The 17815-nt window shown below is 37.5% G+C and overlaps 1 long non-coding RNA gene across 1 annotated transcript in view; it reads left to right on the plus strand.

Moving 5' to 3' along the window:
- Window positions 1–1947: 1947 nt before the first annotated feature.
- The window catches only part of LOC144377269 (uncharacterized), a 528176-nt gene continuing 512308 nt past the window's right edge, over window positions 1948–17815 (plus strand). The window contains exon 1 of the long non-coding RNA XR_013438091.1: window positions 1948–2099. This is a non-coding gene — a long non-coding RNA (uncharacterized LOC144377269). The remainder of the gene's footprint in view (window positions 2100–17815) is intronic.

The following is a 17815-nucleotide window of genomic DNA, read 5'->3' on the forward strand; positions in this document are numbered from 1 at the left end:
CATTATTGAGTGCTGAAGTATATTTATCCTTCCCTTGTTTCCCTTTTCACTTTCTATTGTTAGAAAGTCCTTCTCCATGCAGAGATCATCTATATTTTTCTTTAGAATTTTTTAATGATTTCATGTGAAAACAGATTTCTTGCTCTGAATGGCATTTGTTTTAATATGACTGTGTAACTAAGGATTTAAGTCATCTTTTTATTAAAGTCAGTCATCAATTTTTACTAGCACCTTAGTTGTAAACAACAGGGTCTGCTCCAGCTAAATTAAGCAGACATGGGATCACAGACTCACTGAGCTTGGGGGTGACCTTCTAGCAATGATGTTCAGAGCTGGGCCATAGGACTGGTTGTGTGAGGAATCTACCAGAGTGGGAAGGGAATTTTTCTGGAAATTATTTAGAGAGTGCAGTCCTCACAGTGTGTGAAATTATCAAAATCCAGGGAGAATGGGCAAAGAGTGAAGGATTGCATGTGACAGACAAGTGACTGATCCAACTGTCCCAGCATTTTTCACCACTGATTAGTGATGTCACATTTCTCACTCACATGTTAAATGCGTGTTCATAAGAGTATATATTAAAAGGATCAGTTTTGGTGTAAGTCATTAATTTTTTTGATTATTTTATAATCTTGTGCTCACACCACAATTTTTAAAAATTTTTTGTTTGTTTTACCTACCACTTGTGTATGGTGCCCTTATTTTTCAGCTGTCAGCTGTTCTTGCCTAATTAGTCTTCCAGATGAACTTTAAGGTTGTTTTATCAATTAACAAAAAATAAGTTAAACTGGTATTTTGATTAGCACTGTAGTAATCCTTCATATTATCTTGATAAGAATTGACTTTATTAAATATTTATTCTTTCCATCTAAGTATGTGGTATATGTTTTCGTTTAGTAAAATCATTTTTAATGTTCCTCACTAAAGTTTTCTACATAAAAATATTCATATTTCCCATTAAAATTGTCCCCAAGTATTATATATCACTGTTAATCTAAATCTAAACAGAATCACTTTTCCTTTTATTTTCTGTTTTTTTTTTCCCTCCTGGTAAGGAAAGCCATTAGATTTTGCATATGTATTTTGTGTTAGGCACTATAAAAATGTATTAATTCTAAAAGAACTTAGTTAATTTGGAGTTTTCTAAGCAAACACGGATATATGCAAATAGTAATTTCGGGACATGATAAAGTAAGCAACTAAAAGACATGAAAAATGATTTATTTATAATTAATTCAATAAGTTAGGTGTAAAAATACCCTGGAAGGGGAGATGGTTCTAATATTGTAATAATACTTGCATTCCCTCTGTATGGATATTCTAAGTAACATGTGTAAATCTGGTGATTTATAGCATCCAGATATGCTCTGTAAAGTCAATCACATGCCTTGGTTTCCCTGTCAATCTGCACCACATGTCCAGACACACATGGTGTTTCCTCCCCAAATGCAAACTTGACATTCAGATTCTGGATAGCAACACATTAATTCAAGCAGATTGATGCCTCCAGGAGTCTCTGTGGCCCTGCCTCTCCATTGCTTGCTGAGGAAAGGATTTCATAAATGAAAACAGGCCAGGGCTTACTGTGCTCAGTCTCCCCCCTTGGAGCCTCTCTCTGCCTTTCCACAGCTAAGCCAGGTGTTTGGAGAACAGTGTTGAAGCAGTTTGTGGAATGTTACACTTGGAAGGTAAAAAACAATCAGTAAATAAGCCCAAACAAGTGGAAAGAATTTGGTGAATGTTTGCTTTTAAGACATCAGAGACTCAAAATGATCCTGTCTCTCCCGGGCCAGCTAATGACTAAAAAGGGGGCATTAGTGACATAGAATTTCACTCAAAATCCATGGGAAGATTAATGCTTAGGGTTTATAATAGGCATTATTGGATAATAGCATTAATTCCATAGGGGATAAAATTCAGAGAGAAATAAATATGTCCTGAATATGGTTAGGATCCTGCTTGACAGATTTTTCTTTTAAAATGTTAATGTGTTCAGTTTTATTTGTAACCTTAACAACTCAAAGCCAGCCACATTCCTTGGTTACTCATTGGCCAATATGAAATAGTATCACTTGCTGTCTGGAGTACAGATAATGAAGGTGAGTGAACTTGACTGAATCTGCTTACTGGCTCATTCTGAGATCCGCAGGAAGGTGGGATTTGAGGGTGTTTTTGATGTAAGACAACTGAAGGTGCTCTCTGTTTCTTGAGGATTTCAGCTTATGGGACTCTCTTGTGACTGGTTATTATAGGGCAGTTTGTAATGAACTTAGGAATTTGCCTTTGAGCCGAAACCAAGCACAGCTCAGCTTCTGCTCTTTCTGGTCAGACATGGATCCATGTGATGGGATTTGAGGAGGCCTTCTGTTGACATGAGGAGGTGTGTTAAGTAAAATCTATTAAAAGACCAAGGTGGAAGCTTTCTTAATACTTGAAGGATTACAGGATATTTGAGATTGAGGGAGGTTGCATTTATAGGTGGAAATGCAAGGAATCCTGCCACATCTTGAGAGGGCTCTCTAGGATCTGTAACCTTCTCCAGCTGGGCTTCAATATTAGAATCCTTATGCAGCCTCTTTCATGCTCACCTTCAAAGCCTGCTGGGCCTGCCTTTAGAGAGAAGCCACTGAGCAAGGCTCCTCACATTTCTTGCCAGTCTGGCAAAGACTAAGAGCATGTGATTGCTGAAAAGTTAAAAACAAAACAAAACAAAACAAATCAATTCGATGATGTGTGGGTAACATCTTGGTGGGTGAAAAAATTTTAGAACATATGTGTAATTAAGCATTTTTTCTATTTGCAAAATGTTGCAAACTGATCTGGAAGAAAGGACACGATCTCCTTAAAGCTTAAAGCTCCTTTTGGGAGTGAACAGGAAGTCTACTAGACAAAAAATGAAGAGTCTGATTATTCAATAATCAGTTAAACTGGTTATCAACTTTATGAGGAAATGTTTTTTGTTTTTTAAACAAAAGGAAAACCAACTTTCTCCTACTTCAAATGACTATAGAGGTTTTGATACAAGGAAAGGTGAACCAAGTTTTTTTCAAAGTTACAAAATAAGATTTCCTGCTTTTAAAATCTTTTCTTAAATATTTTTTTAAAGAAACTTAAGTAATGGTATATTAATTGTTTTAAGCTAATATAATAGGAAATTGTGTTTTTAAGTAAAAGATGTGTGTGGAATAGTCTTGTTCAACTCTGGTATCTGTCTCTTCATAAGCTTTTATATTTGGATCACAAGATCCAGAAACTACCATCCACCTTTGGTGGTCAGGTACACCAGTGATAGAATAGTTTCTACTCTGCCATACTCTATCTGCAGAAATTAAATGCAGCTACTAAGGGCAAAGCCCATCCCTTGTGATAGTTTTTATTTTCTCCTTAAATTAACTGCTGAGAGCTGTGTAGTTCTCAGTCTTTTGAGAGATTAATTTGTTTCCTATTTCTTTCATGCATGGTCCCTTCATTTCCCCAGAGAAGTCAAAGGCAGGGTTAAAAGTGAAAAAGAACTTCTCCATTCCTCTTGGCTTTTGTTCTCAGGGACCAAGCTGATAGGAGGGCTTCGAGGATCTATCAAGGATGAGAAAAGTAGGAAGTGGTTGGCAGGAAAGAGCCAAGTGGCTTGGCAGGGGCTCCTAGAAGAGTTTGCTGCAGACTAGAAGAATATTCTTTGTGGCCAGATCAGGGAAAGGAACACGGTCCTCAGGTCCTAGAGACATGGGGATCCTGACAGCATCCTGCAGAGGAGCAAGTCCTGAGAAGTTGTGTCTAGGTAGATAAGACCAGAGACGTCTCATGGAAACCAGTGTTATTGGACCATGCAACAGCAGAGAGAAATTGGGCCTCAGGGAGCCACAGGGACAAGCCAGTGGCCATTTCTTGGCCAATCTGTGTAGATAAATGACTGATTATCAATAAACCCTCCCTCCTCTGTGCTCTTGGAACATAAGCTAAGGAAAGAGGAGTGACCACAGAAGCACTGAGATTGTTTCCTAGCAGCCTAAATTTGAAATTGATTTCTAGAAAAGCAAGATGAAGTCTTTCAGATTTGATATTTTAAAGCTGAGATTGATGTCTACAACAGTTGCTTAAATGGATCAGTTATCACCACAGCAGAAACTATAAAATCATTTGGGGTGTGTGCACAGTTTGAGAATGGTACTCCATATGATTCAGTCCTTGAGTCAGAGTTCCTCTCACTGGTGGGAGCAATGGTGAGAAAAGTATTCATATGCCATTTAAGAGTACAGTGACCCAGGACATTTAGAAATACAATTAAAATTAATTTGCTTCATGAGAATAAAGTTACACCCCCATTGACTTTCATTAAAAATATCAGTCAGGGGCCCAGAAAGAAACAGGTGGAACATTCAAATTGAAAAACTTGAGACTAATCAAAAAGGGCCTATGCACTACAGGACAGCAAAGAAGGGGAAGCAAAGAAGATGGCAGAGTCACCCGAGGCTAATAACAATGTTATTCCCATGCTAGGGCAAGGGAGCATGGTGGTTGATAAAGCCCATAGAGAGAGGGGGGAGGAGAGGAGGAGGAGTGGAGGAAGCAGAGGGACAGAGAGAAAAAGAGGAGAAGCAGGAGTGTGAGAGTGAGCTTTAAGACCAGGGCTGCCTGTCAGGAGTTGTGGCCTTCAGTAGAGAGACATAGTCAACCCACTGGGATTGGCAGGGAGGGAGCTGGGGGAATCTCTCTCCTCAACCTCATTCTTTCCTTTACAGTTTCCTACTGGGGCCTCTTGTTTTCCCCTTAAATCCGACAGAAGACTGGAGGATAGGGAGCCCAGTGAAGTCCAGTATAGATGAGCCTCCTGGGACACAGGGCAGAGGAGGAGAGGAGCACAATAACTATGGGAGGGAAGCAGTGATAATGAGCACTGCACAACCAAGTTGAAAGCTCTCGTAATATTAGATTGCTAGATTAATATTAGATTATTTAAATTTCCCCCCTGCTGTACACAATACAGAGCAGGAGTAACAAGCTAAAAGTGAATTAGAAGTAAAAAAAAAAAAACTAGGGATGCTATCTTAAATTCTACAAAAATAGTGGCTTGAGATAGTTATTTTCTACCAAGTCTTTGCTTTAATTGTTTTTTCATGTTGATCAGATTTCTTCTGTTTGTTGGGCAAACTCATCTGGAGCTATTTGTCATACTATAGACAGGTCTGGACTTGGAATGGCTATAGGGTCATTATATTGAAGGAAACCTAATAGGATAAGTAGTTTCTTGGATAGACACAGGCACAGTTTTTCACAATCCAGAAAGGGTTGGAATAGAGAATATGGCAATCCACAGCTTACCAGTGCATCTATGTGAGTGGAGAGCCCTGGAGTTGCTTTACGCTGACCCTGGCTGCATTTTGAAAAACTTGTGTTCACTCATCTGATGTTCAACTAATTTTATCTATAAAATGAGATTCTTACTAAATTTAACATCAACATATGCCTTGAAAAGTAACTGTAACAAGAGATATTTGTTGAATGCTCACTGTGCCCTATTTTATATTAAGTGCTTCATGTGTGTGAGAGTCAATTTTGTGAAATCAAAATAATCAGTCTCATTATTATTTTCACTGTAATGGATGAGGAAAGCAAGTCTCAAAGAGGTTCAGTGATTTACCTGTGTTTTCTCATTCTGATAAGTTTTAAAAGTGAAGTCACTTTTTTTTTCCCCCTGCTCATCAGAAGCCTGATTCCTTGGGATGACATGCTTTAAAAATATAAGTAAAATATACTGGTGACTACCATTAACACTTCGTCACTGAATGATGTCAGCATGTCAGTTACAAAAATAAGGTGGAGACAGCAATTGTCAAAGCAGACCAGGTGTTCTGAGGTTCCATTTAGCCTGTAAATGAACTGGGTGTTACTGGAATGTGAGAGAATGCATTTTTTGCTGTTTACCTATGATCCCTGAGGGGATGATGTATCTGAACTGTAATTCAAACATTGTTCCATGAAAGATAGTCACACTTGATCTTTTCTGTATTCTGTTTTGTCTGGTCACTTGTCTTTTTTTGTACAAGACAGGTAGGCTACAAACATGATGTAAGTTAAATGGTCAGCTAATCAAATTAGAGAGTAATAAAAAGGTCAAGCTACAGCGGTACTTCACTATAATTCACAAAATATGTGAATAATTAAACAACAGATCCTGTAAAATGAACTGAACTGGCCACAAGACAGTGTGTCACTACAGGGGTGGCTTCTTCCATCTGTGATGGAAATGGATGGGTGATGTATTTTCAATATGGTGATGGTTTTACCACAAAATATAAGAAAATTGACAGAACTGCTAAGAGGTATTAGAATATTCCAAACACCCTTCTTTTTCTGTCTTTCAGATCCCTGTCTTAGGTTGGGCTTCCTGGAAGTGGAGGTAGAGATGGGAAAATTGTGTAAGATTGCTTAATTGAGGGTTTTTAGGAAAATCAGTTAGCAAGCAAGGGAAATGGGTGGGGCAGGGGAGAAGCTAAGTGCAAGGGGCCTCCCCTGGAGTGTAGCGTCAGACTGAACCACTGGGGCTCTGGAGGAGAGCTGCACCACAGGGTCATCCTAATTGGAGGCAGTGTGACTGGGCCTCTGATCCCTTATCAATCAGACATTGGCTGTGGGATGCACCTGGGATGGGAGGGTGAGGGTTAACTTCCTGGGCATTTTCTGCAAGATGGCTTCTGCAGGCAAAGGGCACTTGACCAGGGGAGGAGGCAAAACTCACAGGCATTGGTGTTGGTGATGAATGCACAGGCCTGGGAGGGGATTGTCCAGAGAGGGGAACAACTGCATCTACTATACTTTCCTGCTTTCATCTCACTTCTGGTAACTTGACCTCGGACTCCCCAGCCTCCAGAACTGTGAGGAGTCAATTTCCATTGTATAAATTACCTAGCTTAAGCTGTTTTGTTTTAGCAGCATAACTGACTCAGACAGCTTCCTTCCTAACTCTTCTATATTGCAGACAGATGAAGGTCAGCTGAATAAAGGTCTCAGGTACGTCAGTGTTTTACAGGAAGTGAGGGTAAGAATTGCGTTGTGAAACTGTATTCTGCGTGTACAGAATGTGTAAGGCCACCTTGGAAAATATATATATATATATAAAATTTTTTTATTTGTTTTAATTAGTTATACATGACAATAGAATGCAATTATGCACTTTGATAGATCATACGTAAGTGGGATATAATTTCTCATTTTTCTGAGTGTAAATGTTGCAGAACATAGTAATAATGTCTGCTTCATTTTACTATCTTTCCTATCCCCACATCCCCACTCTTTCCCTCCCATACTTCGCTCTACCTAATGTAAGGTAATGCTATTCTTCCCTAGTGCCCCCCACCTTATTGTGAATTAGCATCCGCATATTAGAGAAAACATTCGGCCTTTGGTTTTATGAGATTGGCTTATTTTGCTTAGCATGATATTCTCAACTCCAACCATTAACTGGCAAATGCCATAATTTCACTCTTCTTTAAAGCTGAGTAATATTCCATTGGGGAATATATATATATATATATATATATATATATATATATATATATATATATATATATCACATTTTGTTTATCCATTCATCTATTGAGGGATACCTAGGTAGGTTCCACAGTCTAGCTATTGTGAATTGAGCTGCTATAAGTATTGATGTGGGTGAGTCACTATAGTATGCTGATTTTAAGTCCTTTGGGTAATAAACCAAGGAGTGGGATAGCTGGGTCAGTTGGTGGTAAATATTTGGGCCTGTTTTTTTCTTCTATTGGGCTAAGGTTGCCTGTTCTAGTGCCTAAGTCTTTGATCCACTTTGAGTTGATTTTTATGCAGAGTGAGAGTGAGAGATAGAGGTTTAATTTCATTTTGTTACATTTGGATTTCCAATTTCTCCAGCACCATTTGTTGAATAGGCTATCTTTTCTCCAGTGAAGTTTTTTGGCACCTTTGTCTAGTATGACATAACCATATTTATGTGGGTTTGTCTCTGTGTCTTCTATTCTGTACCATTGGTCTACAAGTCTACTTTGGTGCCAATACTGTGCCGTTTTTATCACTATAGCTCTGTAGTATAGTTTAAGGTCTGATATTATGATGCCTCCTGCTTCACTTTTCTTGTGAATGATTGCTTTAGCTATCTGGATCTCTTATTTTTCCAAATAAATTTCATGATTGCCTTTTATATTTCTATGAAGAATGTCATTGAGATTTTAATAGGAATTGCATGAAATCTATAACACTTTTGGTAGTATGGTCATTTTAACAATATTAACTCTGCCTATCCAGGACCATGGGAGATCTTTCCATCTTCTGAGGTTTTCTTCAACTTCTTTCTTTTATGTTTGATAGTTTTATTGGAGAGGTCTTTCACCTCTTTTGTTAGATTGAGTTCCACGTATTTTTTTTGAGGCTATTGTGAATGGAGTAGTTTTCTTAATTTCTCTTTCAGTGGATTCATTGCTAATGTATAGGAATGCATTTGATTTGTGGGTGTTGATTTTATATCCTACTACATTGCTGAATTCATTTATTCTAGAAGTTTTATGATGGAATTTTTTGGATCTTTAGATATAGAATTATGTCATTAGCAAATAGAGATAGAGTTCTTCTTTACCTATACGTATCCCTTTAATTTCTTCCTTTTGTCTGATTGCTCTGGCTAGAGTTTCAAGGATGATGTTGAATAGAAGTGGTGACAGAGGATGTCCTTGTCTTGTTCCTGCTTTTAGCAGGAATGCTTTCAATTTTTCTCCATTTAGAATGATGCAAGCCTTGGATTCAGCATATATAGCTTTTACAATGTTGAGGTATGTTCCTACTATACCTGGTTTTTCTAGGGTTTTGAACATGAAGCTGTGCTGTATTTTGTTAAATGCTTTTTTTTTGCATCTATTGAGATGATCATATGGTTCTTGTTTTTAAGTTTATTAATGTGATGAATTACATTTATTGATTTCCATATGTTGAACTAACCCTGCATCCCTGGGATGAATCCCACTTGGTCATGGTGCACTATCTTTTTAATATGTTTTTGTATGCAATTTGCCAGAATCTTATTAAGAATTTTTGGGTCTATGTTCATCAGGGTTATTGATCTGAAGTTTTCTTTCCTTGTTGTGTCTTTGTCTGGTTTTGGTATCAGGGTGATATTAGGCTTACAGAATAAGCTTGGAAGGGTTCCCTCCTTTTCTATTTCACAGAATACTTTGAGGAGTATTGACTGGTGTTAATTCTTCTTAGAAATTCCTGTAGAACTTGGCTGAGAATCCATTTGGTCCTGGGCTTTTCTTGGTTGGTAGGCTTTTGATGGCATTTTCTATTTCATTGCTTGAAATTGGTCTGTTTAAAACATGTATGATCTCCTCATTAAGTTTGGGCAGGTCATATGTCTCTAGAAATTTGCTGATGTCTTTGATATTTTGTATTTTATTAGAGTATAATTTTTCAAAATAGTTTCTAATTATCTTCTGTATTTCAGACATGTCCTTTGTGATATTTCCTTGTTCATCTTGTATTTTAGTAAATTTAGCTTTCTCTTCATTATCATGGCCAGGGGTTTATCTATTTTATTTATTTTTTCAAAGAACCAACTTTTTGTTTTGTCAATTTTTTCAATTGTTTCTTTGGTTTCAGTTTCATTAGTTTAAACTCTGATTTTAATTATTTCCTGTCTTCTACTGCTTTTGGTGTTGACTTGTTCTTTTTCTAGGGCTTTCAGATATAGTGTTAGGTGATTTATTTGTTGACTTTTTATTCTTTTAGAGAATGCACTCAATGCAATAAATGTGGCTGTTAGTACTGCCTTCACAGTGTCCCAGAGATTTTGATATGTTGTATCAGTGTTCTCATTTACCTCTAAGAATATTTTTATTTCATCCTTGATTTCTTCTACTATTCATTCATCATTCAATTGTGTATTATTTAGTCTCCATGTGTTACAGTAGCTTCTACTTTTTATTTTATCATTTATTTCTAATTTTATTCCATTGAGATCTGATAGAATGCAGGGTATATATGGAAAACATATTTCTTATGTTGCATAGTCAAGAAAGTTTGAAAGCAAAGTCCTCCATGGAGGACAGATTAGAGAGGCAGATTTTTTTGTTGTTAGTTGTGTAAACTTTATGCAGGGCGGTTCTGTACTAATTGTTTTTACCTCAAAGCAGATGGTTGGGAATGGGAATGACTAAAATTCTTTATTCTTTACATATCTATTGAAAACTTCAGTACTGTATTTCTCTCTTTATCTCTCATCCCCCATCTCTGCCACATGAACTTTCTGCCGAACAGGTTCTTCGACACATGAAAAAGCCTCATATTTAAAATGGGACACCTTTAAGGGCAAAGCTTCTCTTTCACTCTTTTTTTTTTTCATTTTAAAAAATCTGTAGTGGAGGGAACTCTGCCTTGGGAAGATGAATGACTCATCTGATTGGTAAATTTTGGAAGGATAACTGGTCAGGCTTAACTTGGCTTTCTTCCCTTTCTCTTTAGGACCCTGCATTTGTGCAGAGGACACGATTCCTCTGCTCTCATGCCAAATAGTGTGGTGGAGCCTCCCTCATAGAGAGGGACCACTGTTCAGAGCAGCTTTGTCATGACTGAGGAAATAGACTTATATCTTTTTAATTCTGGGGATTAGTATTAGCAACCCCATTTGCCTCCAAGAATCATTTATGATAAAAGCTTTTACAAATGTTAGTAGAGAGAACTTTCTTAATCTGACTGAGGGAAACTGCAACATTTGGATCAAAGCATCATAGTTGGTAGTAGAATGTTGAGAGCTTTGACTCTGGAATTCAGAGCAGGACAAGAATGCCTATCAGAACCATTTCTACTTAACCTTTTGAGGACTATTCTAGCTAGTGCAGGAGATAGGCTACAAAGCAAAAATCAAAGATTGATATTGGAAGTGAAGAGATAAAGCTGTCATTATTCAAGATGTAATAATTTTATAAAAAATGGAAACTAGTTTTTGAATAAGTTATTAGAGTTAATTAGCAAGGTTTGGCATGTTTTACCAATATGCCAAAGTCAATTGAATTCCAGACAATAGCAATGATCAGCGAGACAATGCAATTTCAAAGAGTTTTACACCTTATGTTGACTACAAAACAACAAGTTCACAACAATCAATAAAAATGAAGTTCAAACCCTGCATCAAGAAACTTATGATACTACTACTCAATATGTCAAAATGCATTCTACTCTCATGTGCAACTAATTAGAACAAATCAAAGGAAAAAGAAACTTAGGATACTATTAAAGAGCTTTAAGTTCTGACTAAAAGGAGATCTGTTTCATATAGTTGGGTCAAAAACGTTAGTACCTTTCATATTTCTTCACAGATTCATAGTAATTACAATCATCACTAGGTGTTCCTTTGTATGTGTTGTATATTTCAAAATGAGTATAACTTGGATAATAGTTGGCAAGATTCAAGATGTTGTGGGATGATAGCACAGGCAGCAGATGACATTTGGGGAGCACAGGGGAGGAGAGTATGGTCTTTGTCTACGTGGACCGTGAGCTATAGGGAGCAGCAGTTTGGTTTATTGTCATACATGAGCTCCTTCTAGTAGATCTTGCTCTTTCATAACCTGTGATGGATATAGCTCTTGACAAGAGGAGGAAAACCATGGATTTGATTGTGAAGAAATCATCAATGGAAATAATAATAGGAACACCCTGAGGAGTTTGCAAAGAACGAAGAGGAAGCCACAAAGGAAGGGCCTTTTACGCTCTTCTAGCAAGAATGAAGCCAAGGTACATTCTGACATCTTTAGAAGTCACAAAGTGTCCTGGGTTGCTGGGTGGTAAAGGCAGTAAAGTTACAGCTAATGTATAGCTCTGACTTGTGTCATGAGTGGTTGTTTTATTTCTGATAGCTGAAGTTCCTGTTCCCTAATAACTTCTAGTTTGAATAAGCTTCAGTGGCTAAAATGTTTTCCTAATGATATGTCCCTGTGTACTGTTGTCCTGAAATAGCCCTCTTGGATGGGGAGAAAAGGGTGATATTTCATATACAATACTGTGAATATTATTAGAATTTAGTTTGTATTTGATTTCTCTGCCAGATATTCTTGTGTGTGTGGGGGAGGTGTGGTGTTTGTTTTTTTTTTTTTTTAATCACTTCTGACTTTGTCCATGGGCAAACTGTCATTGGTTATCTTTGTTGTTAAGAGGTTGTTGAGAACTGTTGGGCTGGAGTACTATAGAACAGCACCATTGGGCTGCTTAGAAAAATACCTGAGCCCTTACATAACCCCACAAAGTGATGTCAGCAAGTGGGATTAAATCTCACTAAGCAGCTGAAAACGTGCTGAAGGCATTCTGGAAAAGATACCACCATTGTACAGCGTTCCTATGTAAGTCACAGTGATTAACTAAACGCGAAAGGCCAAACGGCCACACAGCCAACCTCTTTCTGAGCTGCGTATTTCTGACTTCTCTCAAATGCATCTTGAAAACTGGGGCAGTGAACAGAGAACAGCACACTATGGTTGCTTGGAGTCAGTGTTCCTGAGTCCTTCCTGTTCTTTCTGTGCCTGGGAGGAGTGGACACCAGCTGTGCCTCTGGAGGGACTGGTCTCCTGCCAAATGTTTCTTGCTCATCTGGAGGGATGGGGAGAGTGATTGACAAACCCTGCCCGCTCTGAATATGGATGGGAAAGTTGAGAAGCCACGTGTGGACAGTTGGCACGTTGGCACTATCAGATAAGGGAAGAGTGCAGGCCAGAAAAGCATTCTTTTCTTTTTGCTTAGTTGGATTGGAGGCCCGACGAAGAAGTGGAAAGTTCACGTCTGGTCTTTTCTGGGACCCAGGCCAGCCTGGTGGAAGACTGATCACAGGGAGAGGATCGTGACATTCTCAGGAACTCGGAAGTGGCATGTCTCGTCAATGCTCATTTCCTCACCCCAGGAGTTCAGGCTACTGACTGCCTCTCAGAAATGAATTTGCAAAACATTGATGTGTTGCTGTTTTTCACTTTTTCCTATGTTCCGGTCAAAATCATTGCCAAACTATTTTCTGTTTGTGCAGAAAAGTAAATGTTAGTTAATGCTTTTTAGTTTTGAACACAAGAGAAAAAAAATGGTAAATCTAGATCTAAGCTTATTCTTTATATTTTAGACTTTTTTCCTTGAATACTGTATTTGATCTATTATGCTGTTCTGTATAAATAAGGAATCATAAATTATTATAAATAAGGAATTTTTACAAAAATCATACAGCTTTGTTAATAGATGAGTTAAAAATTCATCTAAAAATTCATTATGCTAGCAGACAACTACTTTCTAAGGAAGAATATTTATTGCTGTATAATCTATATGTACATGAAAATATTCTTCAGATAATATGATTTTTCATGTTGCTGCATATTCTTCAATCCATTACATAAAATAGACTATTAAGATTACAGATTCTTTAAAGAAAATATTGACAATAGAAACAATAAGTGATTAAAAAAATTTAATTGAGGGTTGGGGTTGTGGCTCAGTGGCAGAGCACATGCCTTGCATGTATGAGGCACTAGGTTCAATCCTCAGCACCACATAAACATAAATACAGGTATTGTGCTCATCTCCAACTAAAAAAAATTAATTGAGCATATTTGAGTATTTTGTTTCAGTCTATTTTAAAAATTCTTGCTCTAAAACTACCAGACAATTCAATATTCTGTTTTTGGTAATTAATATGGGAATTTTCCATGCTATTACATAATTGTCATACATATAAATGTGAATGGTTGTATTATATTCCACTTAGTAGATGTACCAATATATTTAAACATCCATCAATTGCTGACATTTAGAATATTTTTCTCTAGTTTGCTATTTAAAAAGCTATTCTAAATATCTCTCCACATGTAGTTTTTTTTGTTTTGTTTTTAAAAAACTTGGATTGTTTCTCTGCAACATTACTGGGTCAAAGGCTAATTAATTTTCTGGCTCCTCATGGCTTTTGCCATATGCCTTTCCAAAAATATTGCACCAATTTATGTAGCTACAAACATTGTACAATAGAGTCAGTTTTACTCAATTCTTAGCGTGATAATTATGAATTTAATAGATGTGTTTTAATTTTTATTTATTGAATTCATAGTGAAATTTCTTTTTTATTTTATTCTAATTTGTTATATATGATAGCAGAATGCAATTCAATTCATATTACACATATAGAGCATAACTTTTCATGTCTCTGGTTGTACACAAAGTAGAGTCATACCATTTGTGTCTTCATACAAGTACTTCAGGTAATGATGTCATCTCATTCCACTGTCTTTCCTATTCTCATGCCCCCTCCCTTTCCTTCCCTCCCTTTTGCCCTACCTAAAGTTTGTCTATTCCTCCCATGCCCCCCCATCCCCATTATTAATCAGCATCCTTATATGAAAGAAAACATTTGGCATTTGTTTTTTTGGGGATGGCTAACTTCACTTAGCATTATATTCTCCAACTCCATCCATTTACCTGCATTATATGGAAGATAAGGAGATAAGAGGGAAATATAAATTCCAAACACCAATATCATGATACAAACCTGGGTTAAAATAAAATCCATTGAATGCTATCTACAAGTGACCCAGGATTAAAAACAAAAGTGATAGTCCAATGATAATTATAAAAAAATACAGGTATAGCAAGTGTCGGAGACTGCAATTTTCTGCCTACTATTTGATTTCCCATCTGTATTGAGTTCTGGTTTTGTTGGGGAGTGGCAGGATGTCCAGATTAAAGCCTTATTTCTCACCCTCCCTTGCAGGTAGAGTGATCATGTGATGTAATTCTGACCAATGAGATTGAGCAGAACTTGTTGGGTGGGACTCCCTTCAGACTTCTTGAAAAGGGCGCCGATGAGGCTATGTTTTCCTTTTGTCTTTCCATCCTGGACTGTGCACAGGAAGCCTAAGGCTGCAGTGGACACCTTGTGACCCTAAAGGGAAGGTCTAAAAAGCTACAGAGACCTGTACACTGATGTTCTTGAGCTTCAAAATTAAAACCAATCTCCACTGATATGTGGACTTAACTTGATGAGAGAAATAAAAGTGTTCATTTGTTTAAGTTAGGATTATGTGGGTTGCAGTCAGATGGAAATCCTGAACATCAAAGTAAAATTCAAACTGGACAATAAGGACTCTTTTGTATCTGTATTTAATCCATAATAATCCACAGTGCACATATAACAATTATGGATCTTCATGAATGACATCATGTGGGTGCACGAAGTTCTGAACCTTTGTGTCACCCCAAAATTCATATGTGGAAATTTTAGCAAGTTGATGGGATTAGAAACTAGGACTGTTGGAACCGATTAGCCCTTTGAGAGGGCCATACCCTCATCAGTAGGATTAGCGCCCTTACAAAAGAGTTCTGAAAGCTTCTTCACCCCTTCTGCCATGTGAAGTTATAGCAAAAAGGCTGCCATCTGTGCACTGAGAAGCACATCCTCACTGGAAACCAAGTTGCTGGCCCCTTATTTTGGTCTTTTTCAGCTTCCAGAGCTGTGAGCAATAAGTTTCTGTTGTTTACAAGGCACCCGGTCTATGGTATTCTGTCAGTGCTGCCTGAATGCATAAGACAATAATGGGCTAGGGCTAGTTTAAGAAAAAAGGTTGAAAACCAAGAAGAAACCTGTGGAATCATGGTTGGTTTTTTAACATATCCTTATTTGACAGAGCAAGTAGCCGCAAATATATAATTTTAGAAAAGAGTTTAATAAAATGGAATACTTAGTTGGACTATGTTGAATATACTAAACCCTACAGGAAAAAATTGCACTTACTTTTTGATCTTTTTTTTTTTTTTTTTTTTTGAGGGGAGTGTTGGTGCTGGGGATCAAACTCTCGTGCCTGATAGACAAGTGCTCTGCATTATACCCCAGACCTACTTTTTAAGCATCTATTAATCATACTAAGTCAGTGAGGACCTTTATTAGTGTTAAAAATTATTTGTTAATAGACTCCCTCATAGTATGACTCTCATAATATTGTGTGAAATTCACAATATTAGCACTCAGTTATAAGGGGTGGATGTGGTTATTATAAAATTAAAGTCAGGGTAGATATCTAGGAGGCAAGGAAAATCGAAGGTGGGTGTTTTGAAAGATTGATTGAGTTGAAACTGTAAGATGGGGGAATGCTTTTTTCTTTTTCTTCAATCCTCTTATGCTTTTTCCAAAACGTTCTCTGATGAGCAGGGAGGTTAATAAGAAGAAACGCTTTTTGTTGGAAATTTCTTATCAGCTACAATGTAGTTATAGATGCAGCCTTTTTCTCTGCTTTAGTCATTAAATTGAAAGCAGATTATTTAAGCTGGTGACACTAAATACCCATATATGATATATCTCTGAGCTTACATCTTGTTTGGTTAAATTAGTTGACAAATGGAAAGCTATCAGAAACATGTCCTGCACACAGTAGTTGCTCAATAAAGGGTAGCAGTTATTACTCATCAGTGCCATACCTTCCTGTCTGTCTCTCAGAGGCCCTTCATCCTCAGACTCTGGCTCAAGTCTCTTCTCGGGTGCTGTAAATAACCCACATCAACCACATTATGGCATCTACTACACATTGCATCATTTATTTGTCTTCTAATTCTTGACTGGTGTTTGTGTTCTCCCTTGTGCTATACTGCAAGTGCTAGAGAGTACAAAGCTGCACCAAGTAATGCAGCTTTGTAGGTCAATGCAAGGTCCTGGTGGAGACTGCTTGGGTTCAAAATCCTGTTCTTCTGCTAATTAGTCTTATGATCTGGTGCAAGTTATTTAATATCTGAAAGCCATTAATGCATTTGTATACAGAGATTTTTCTTTCTTCTGGGTTATTTTCTTCCCAGCTATAGGATAGTAGAGTAAGAAGATACTGCTTACAACTGTGGGACTTAGCAGATTACTTGCCTCTTCTGCCTCAGTTTCCTCTCATGTAAAATGGGGATAATAGACTCCCTCATATTATGACTCTCATGATTAAAAGACAAAACATATAGTCTTTGGCAAGTAGCAAACAATACATGTTGATGCGAACTGTTGGTATTTTTTGGTTGAAAATTTCGTGTGAACAGTTCCTTCAGGTGATTAAACTTTGGAAAATATTTGACAACTGAAGCTGGAAAAAAATCACTGTTAGCTGAGTGAGACTTTTATATTATCTGAAGTTTGCCTTGTTGCCTGCCTTCCTGACTGTCCATATTATGATGAATCAAAAGATTGATGAATTTCATATGGTGGCAGTTTTTTACAAGATCTACTTAAAACATGAACTATAAAAATAGTTCTTGGTAATCTGAAGGGGCAAAAGGAAAGGAGTGCCAAGCTTTTAGAATAAAATCCTAAATCTTTCTCTGCTGTCTAAGAAGACTGAATTTCTTCTGGCCTGTATAAACAATTTACTTTAGAACAGAACTTACGGAATGTAGATCTGGGGTGGGGAGGCAAGATTCAATTTGTGGGGGTCACACTTGGTGAGAAAAGTGTTCCCAGGAATAATATTTGAAGAAGGATTACATTCTGAACCCTGGTCGATTTCTTACCTCCTGGCAAAATAAATGATGGCGCCGAGCAGGTTTCAAGCCCCTCAAATGCCAGAGTTGATATCCGATGAGGTTCTATTTGGGGCTTTTTTACACACATTTTAAGTGGCTGCCAAGACATTTGCCTTCTTGCTACATCTCTGTTAAGCACGAAAACTTGTGGCCTGATGTGCTGGATACGCTGCAGAAGGGGTTGGGTTTTGACAGCTTGGTGGTCCATAGACTCAACAAAGACTGAGATCAGCTGGCAGCGGGAGAGAAGCAGTCCCAGGGTGAGGCACTTAGAAAT

The sequence above is a fragment of the Ictidomys tridecemlineatus genome, chromosome 4 (assembly GCF_052094955.1).
Source record: "Ictidomys tridecemlineatus isolate mIctTri1 chromosome 4, mIctTri1.hap1, whole genome shotgun sequence".
NCBI lineage: Eukaryota > Metazoa > Chordata > Mammalia > Rodentia > Sciuridae > Ictidomys > Ictidomys tridecemlineatus.